The sequence below is a fragment of the Protopterus annectens genome, chromosome 8.part0 (genome assembly GCF_019279795.1).
Source record: "Protopterus annectens isolate FY-2018-M chromosome 8.part0, PAN1.0, whole genome shotgun sequence".
NCBI lineage: Eukaryota > Metazoa > Chordata > Ceratodontiformes > Protopteridae > Protopterus > Protopterus annectens.
Genome location: NC_056741.1, coordinates 1,939,024,181 through 1,939,032,211, shown reverse-complemented (window position 1 = coordinate 1,939,032,211; position 8,031 = coordinate 1,939,024,181).

The following is an 8,031-nucleotide window of genomic DNA, read 5'->3' as shown; positions in this document are numbered from 1 at the left end:
AAATCGGCTTTTACTCCACCAATGCATCCAAATGTATCCATGTTCTATAATTCCACTCTCAAAGATTTACACTTCAGTTTTAAGGATATGCATGTAAAACAGAACAATGTATCCAGGAAGGAGATGGATACAATTATTGAAATGGCTAATAACAAGAACTTAGTAATATTGTCAGCAGACAAAGGGGGTGCCATTGTAGTACAGGATTGGTCATCATATAATTCTGAAGCTATGCGACAGTTATCAGACAATAGATACTATACACATATGGTGATCGATCCTACACCAGGATTTAAAAAGAAAATAGATGAATTCTTACAACTAGCTAGAGAGGAAGGTATTATAACACAAGATACCCAATACCATCTTACTGTATCTGATTCATCCAATCAATATATTTACTTCCTCCCTAAGATTCACAAGGATCTATACATCCACCAGGTCGACCGATTGTTTTGGGTAGAAGTTCCATCACTGAAACATTATCTCAATTCCTCACATTACATCTTAAGCCTTTGCTACAATATGTAAGAGCAAGAATACAGGATACTACTGAATTCCTCCACATTATAGCAGATATGCAGCTTGAGGAAGGGTGGTATTTGTGTACTTTGGATGTTTCTGCATTATATACCAACATCCCCCATTGGGCAGGCCTAGATGCATTGGAGTATTGGTTGACGAAGTTAGAACTATATCCCCCAGGCTTCAATACATTGTTACTTTGCTTGTCGGAGCATGTATTGACTAAGAATGTGATATTTTATGGGAATGAATGTTATCTACAGACCAAGGGCACTGCCATGGGGGCTTCTTTTGCCCCTATATATGCGGATCTTTTTATGGCCTATGTTGAAGACCAAATTATCTATGATAGGGCACACAACATTTACATGGATGAGATTGATATATGGAGGAGGTATTTGGATGATTGCTGGATGGTATGGAGATCTGACATTGTCTATCTCAAGGAGTTTGTCACCTATTTGAATGAAAACAAATGGGGTATTGAATTCACGATAACTTATGACAAAAATCAAATTACCTTTTTGGATGTCTTAGTCACAAAGAATGCAGATCATACACTAACAACAGAAATGTATCGGAAATACCCACAATACAACTCCTTGCTCCATGCCTCCAGCTTTCATCCACCTCATATTTGCAGAAACATTCCAAAGTCACAATTTCTCCGTCTTAGGAGGATTTGCTCAGAGGAAAGGACATTTTCCACCTATGAGTCAAATTTATCTATAAGGTTTCAGAACTGTGGGTACCAAAAAGGTGACATTGCTCAGAGTAGCCGATTTGCTACCAATACAAATCGGTAGAATCTGCTACAATATAGGGAGAACAAACAGAAATCTAATTCTCAAATTAGATTGGTCACCACATATGGGAGGAATACTGATGCTCTCATCAACTGTGTACAGAGACATTGGAACATATTGTTAGCAGATAACAAGCTTAGGGCCATACTGGATGACAGATGTCACTTTTCTTACAGACGGGGTCGGGACATGGGATCCTTTTTTAATCATTACAAGCACATCAACAGGAATGAGAATTCATCTAAACAAATAACCTTAGAAGGGGGCCCTCTAGTGGGATGCTTCGCATGTGGACATTGTACACACTGCAATAATATGTTCAAAACCAAGGAATTCACAAGCAGAAATACTGGTGAAGTTTTTCCGATTAAATTTTTTGCAAATTGTCAATCAGATTGGGTGATTTATTTGGCATCATGCAGCTGTTCAGCCTTTTATGTAGGACAAACCTCCTGGTGTGTAAAATTTAGGATTTCAGAACACCTTAGCGACATTAGGACTGCTAAACCAACCAATGCACTAAATAAACATACAATAAAACATCCCCGGGCCAAGTTTAGATTTACTGTGATTGATATTATTCAACGTAATACACATAACAAATCAGGTTGGCATGGAATATTAAACAAAATGGAAAATAAATGGATTTTGCTGATCCCTGGGCTTTGTCTTGGTTCCTGTTTTCTCCATTTTCCTTGTTTGGTCAAGGGGTAGTTTCTTTACTCACTAGTGGGAGTAGGGAGTACTGAACTGCCTGTTTGTCCTCAGAGGAGTGGTTTAAGGCAGTAACTTGTAGTTTATTGGCCATTTTGGGTCATTTCCTGTCTTTTCCAGCCCCCTGCTATAAAGCACGTTTTAGCGCGATTTAGCACGGAGTTGCCACTGTTGCACACTAGGGCAGCTCCGGTTAAGCAGGTTTAAACTATTCGGGCTACCTAAAGTCCACTCTTCAAATTTTCCCTTGAAACTACCTTCCTCGACCTATACTACTCATCTAATCAGCGTATCCTATAACTAAAAAGATCATCTCTACTTGACTCTAAGTAGACTATTCTCTATCTGTTAAACCTAGCACTTGCTCCTACAGTACTTATTACCTTGATACGGCACTCTTATAGATAGCACCCCAAAAGGCAACCCCCATTTCTCGGTCACCCACATCCCCGGAATCTTGTTAAAGTTTTTGTCTATCCTTCTAGCATGTCGAGGGATCAGTTGCTAGTGTCATCTCCTGCTCAGCTGGTGAACCTGGGAATATTGAGGCAATGTTACAATTGCCTCATGTACACAGACAACCCTCTCCTCCTCCCACAAAACACAAATACATGCGAGAGATGCAACTATATGGCCAAACTGGAGGCTGAGCTCTCTCAACATAGGACTGGCAAGACCAGTCAGGAGGGAAGGTTACCACACACACTATAGACCCAGTCTCACATAGTACCATTACAACCTCAAATCATACACATAAACACACAAAGACATACTCGGAGGCTCTGATCAAAAATCTACCAAAACAGCAGAGGCCACCAAAGCAGACACCCAAAACCACCACCTCAGAACACAACACCTGCAACACATAGACCTCACAGTCAGAGTGTCAAACAGTCACAGCCCTTAAGGCCAAACACAATGCCAGACACACTAGTCATTGGTGACTCCATAGTCAGACACACTGATGTCCCGCTCACCAGACTGAGTAAGGAGAAGGTCACAGTAAGCTGTCTGTCGGGCTAGAATCCGCCACATAACGCAAGCACTCAGGTCTCTCAACAGCAGGTACAAATATGACTCAGTCATTGTCCACGCTGGTGTAAACGACCTGAGACGTACCTCCTTGGACTACATGAAAAGAGACATTGAGGAGCTCTCTGATTATGTAGCCCAGGCAGGTATGACCCTGACCTTGAGCAGTATCCTACCTTCACCAAGAATGATGCCACAATACAGAGATAAGATGATTAGCTTTAACAATTGGCTTAAACACTGGTGTCATTCAAAGGGGATCCAGTATCTGTCTGCCTGGGATGACATGCTGGACAAGCCACGCTGCCTTGAAGGCGGCTTGCACCTGTCACCCTGGGATTCGGATATTGGCAAAGGCTCTTGCCACCCCATAGTGCCTTTTATAGGCAAGGCTCAAATTCTAAACCTACCACCCTAGAACACAAAAAAGGAAATAAACTAAGGGTAATGCTGCTCAATGCCAGAAGTCTAAATCTCAAAATGCACGCACTCGAGGCCCTTCTCAGTATGGAGAACATCGATGTCTGTGCTGTGACAGAAACCTGGTTCAAGGCTCCTGAGAGCACCCCAGCGCTATCAGGTTTTACCTCATATCATGCGTTCGCGCCCCAAAATCAGGAAAATACCAAGAAAGGAGGGGGGGTATCCATATTCATCAAGGACACCCACACCTCAAGACTGGTGGCAACGCATGATGCATCGGAGACCATCCAGGTGCAATTAACCGTAGGCAAGACTGCTCTGCAAATAGTAGCATGTTACAGGCCACCCTCACAAACTCAGGAACCTCACATGGCCTTCCTGAAAACACTAGAGGGATAAATGTATCACCAAACACCATCATACTAGGTGACTTCAATTACCCAAATATAGACTGGGAACACTACTCAAGCCCAAACACCCTAGCCCAAAAGTTCCTGGAATTCATAAACTCAAATGCCATGGAACAACTAGTCACCATTCCCACAAGAGGAGATAACATACTTGATCTCATCATCACGAACATGGGAGCACAATGTTCAACACCGGAAGTATACCCCTCACTGGTGAGATCAGATCACAAACTAATCTCGCTGGAGGTCCTCATCCCACCCCACCTGAAATAAAAAGACCACAGTAAAGAACTTCCCAAAAGCCGACTTCACACTTCTAAAGACTAGTGTGGTCTCCTTTAAGGCCCCGAGGCGGAAAACAGTACTCAAGCCGCTGAATCACTTACAAATGCCTTCTACCAGCACCTGCAGGACTGCATGGATAAGGCAATCCCAAGCAAAACAAAGACTCTTTGTACCAAAGGCAAGCGTCCAGTCTGGTGGACCCCAGCCATAAACAAACTCTACAACAAAAGGAGGAAGCTACTACAAGATAGAGCAAAATCCTTAAAAGGTAAGACACCCTTGATCACTATAAGTAAAAACTAAGAGCTCTCATAAAATCATCCAAAGCAAATTTCGAGAGAAAAATAGCTAAAGACTCAAAAGACAATCATAAGGCCTTCTTTAGCTATGTTAGAAACCTAGGAGGAAACTCCCAGATATGCTCAGAACTAGTTCAAAATGATGTGAAGATTACTGATCCTACAGACATTGCCAACATACTGGCTGACAGGTTCAGTGCAAACTTCTCACACCCCTCACCCCCTAAAGGATAGATATCTATACCAAATGATTGCAGCCCCCAAACATCTCCAGCCCAAGTGAGAACTGCTCTCTCCAAAGCAAAAACACAGCATCCATGGGACCTGATGGTGTCCCCGGCTGTGTGCTCCACGAACTCAATGAGGAATTAAACCCACAGCTAGGACAGCTGTTTAATCAAAGTCTTACCTCTGGATACGTACCCAGGGAGTGGCGCACTGCAACTGTGGTCCCACTTCACAAAGGCGGTGCCTCCACCGACCCTGGTAATTACCGCCCATTAGCTTGACAAGCCTTATCTGCAAAGCCATGGAGAGGATCATAATGGACCTCATAAATAAAGACATTGGGAATTTGCAGACTTTGGATCCAACCCAGTTTGGCTTTGTCAAAGGCAGATCATGCCTTTTAAACTTGGTTGACTTTTTGAAACAGTCACCAAAGCCATTGATGAGGAAAGGCAGTCCATACAGCCTACCTCGATCTGGCTAAGGCCTTGATACAATACCCCACTCGGGTATCATTGAAAAACTCATCAGCTTAAATGTTAACCCATACATCACAAGATGGGTTGCAAACTGGCTGAGTGACAGAACCCACAGGGTCAGAGTTGCTGGCGCCATGTCAGACTCAAAGCCTGTCACAAGTGGTGTCCCACAGGGCTCAGTCCTGGGCCCACTCTTGTTTGGCATCTACTTTTCTGAAGTACAAGCAAACACAGGAGGGTTATGGCTGACAAAGTTTGCAGATGACTGCAAACTGGGCGCCATAGTAGAAAACACATCTGACACAGATATCCTTCAGAAGGGTCTCACAGAAACGGATAACTGGTGCCAGAGCCACGGCCTAAAGTTAAATGCCAAAAAATGCATAGTCATACCCTTCGGAAAAAAACAAGGTTACCCCTAGCTACCAAATAGGAGGCAATCCACTGAGCACAGAAGAAGTTATCAGGGACCTGGGGACCCAGGTTGATAGTAGTCTGTCATTCGACACCCATGTAGCTAAAGTAGTTAGGAAGACCTTCTACATTGCCCACCTTATCATGAAGGGATTCTCATCTAGATCAAGGGAGGTTATAGTCTCCCTTTACTCATCACTCATCAGACCAATGATTGAGTACAATGCCCCATTTGGAATGTATCTGACCCGACACTTGCAGCAGCTGGAGAGGCCACAAAAGTTCCTCACCAAAAGGATAAAGGGTCTCAAAAATCTATCCTATGCTGCCCGACTGAAAGAACTCCAGCTCTATTCAGTCGCTTACGCTTGCTCAGAGGTGACCTTTGCCTAACATACAAGGCCATGTCAAACCCAGATTTGATGAATATGCTTCACCTCAAAAATCTAGATCCATCAGAGCCACAAGGGCGGAGACTTAAACCTCGACACGGCTATTAATAGGACGTGCTGGAGGGATAGATTCATCACCCAAAGACTCCCTATGCTGTGGAACAGAATCCCGGTACATGTGAGGCAGAGCACCTCGCTGGCCTTGTTCAAGAGAAATCTTGACCAATGGATGGGAGATCGCAGATATACCCCAGGGATTACCTCAGTGTCACTGCTCGACAGAGGCACAGCAAAATAATGGGTATAGTTCCCCATACTAAAGGGGTGGCGTAAGCCACAAAACGATGGGCTAGGCTTGTAAATGCCCTCGGGCAGATAGCCTAGTATGAACCTATGAACCTATGAACCTATAAAATTGGGTGCACTCTTTTCCCCTGGTCTAAATGAATATATGTGAAATATATGCTATGTAATTTTGTTCATGGACTCTGGGTGGCGCCAGACCACTTGCTATATATAAGGTTGGGACATTTTGTAACAAATGCAGACACTGAGGAAGGCCTAAAGGCCGAAACCGGTTTGTTTTTCTCCATCCTCTATCAATAAACGGATTACTGTCCACTGTTTGCTGGCTCTACCACGTTTTTGTAGACTTCTGATGTTTCTGAGCCATGCAATAGCCGTACGTGCAGTGGGCTGACTGATTTCTAAAAGCAATATACACCAAGTGTACATATACACAGCAATAATCATAGTGTGCAAGCACTACTTCCCAATTACTTATCTCATGTTCATAGGTTCATAGGTTCATACTAGGCTATCTGCCCTAGGGCATTTATAAGCCTAGCCAGAGTGTGTATGGCTTTCCCCACCCATATTAAATTAATTTTGCTATGCCCTTTTTCAAGGTTAGTATACTGTGCCTCTGTCTAACAGTGACACAGAAGTGATACCCGGGGTGAACCTACGATCTCCCATCCACTCATCAAGATTCCTCTTGAAGAGAGTCAATGAGGGACTCTGCCTAACCTGGACTGGGATTTTATTCCAGAGCGAAGGGAGCCTCTGGGTTATGAATCTGTCCCTCCAGCATGTCCTATTTATTTCAGTGCTGAGGTTCAAGTCCCTTGAGTGCGTAGCTTGATGGGATTTGGATTTTCTGAGGTGCAGCATGTCCATTAATTCCGGGTTGGACATAGCTTTATACGTCAGGCACAGATCGCCTCTGAGCAGGCGGTATGCCACTGAGTAGAGCTGGAGTTTCTTTAACCGGGCAGCATACGGCATCTGTTTGAGCCCCTTGATCCTCTTGGTGAGGTACTTTTGGGGTCTTTCCAGTTGCTGCAAGTGTCTGGTAAGGTACATCCCAAAAGGGGCATTGTACTCAATTATGGGCCTGAGGAGGGATGAGTAAAGAGGCACGATGACCTCCCCTGATCTAGATGTTGATCCCTTCATGATTAGGTGGGCTATATAAAATGTTTATCTAACCACTTTGGCCACGTGGTTGTCAAATGAGAGATTGCTATCAACTTGGGTCCCCAGGTCCCTAATTACTTCTTCTGTACTTAATGGATTACCACCTATGTGGTAATTTGTGGGCACTTTGTTTTTGCCAAAGGGGATGACTATACACTTTTTGGCATTTAGCTTGAGGCCATGGCTCTGGCACCAGTTGACTGTTTCTATGAGGCCCTTTTGGAGGATGCTTGTGTTGGCTGGATAGTCTATTATGGTGCCCAGTTTGCAGTCATCTGTGAACTTGGTCAGCCACAGTCCTTCCATGTTGGCCTGTACCTCCAAGAAATATATACCGAACAAGAGAGGTCCCAGGACTGAGCCTTGTGGGACGCCACTTGTAACTGGTTTGGAGTCTGACATGGCTCCAGCTATTCTAACCATGTGGGTTCTGTCCTTGAGCCAGTTTGCAACCCATCTAGTGACATAGGGGTTTATATTTAAGCTGGTGAGCTTATCTATAATGCCCGAGTGGGGTATTGTATCAAAGACTTTTGCGAGGTCCA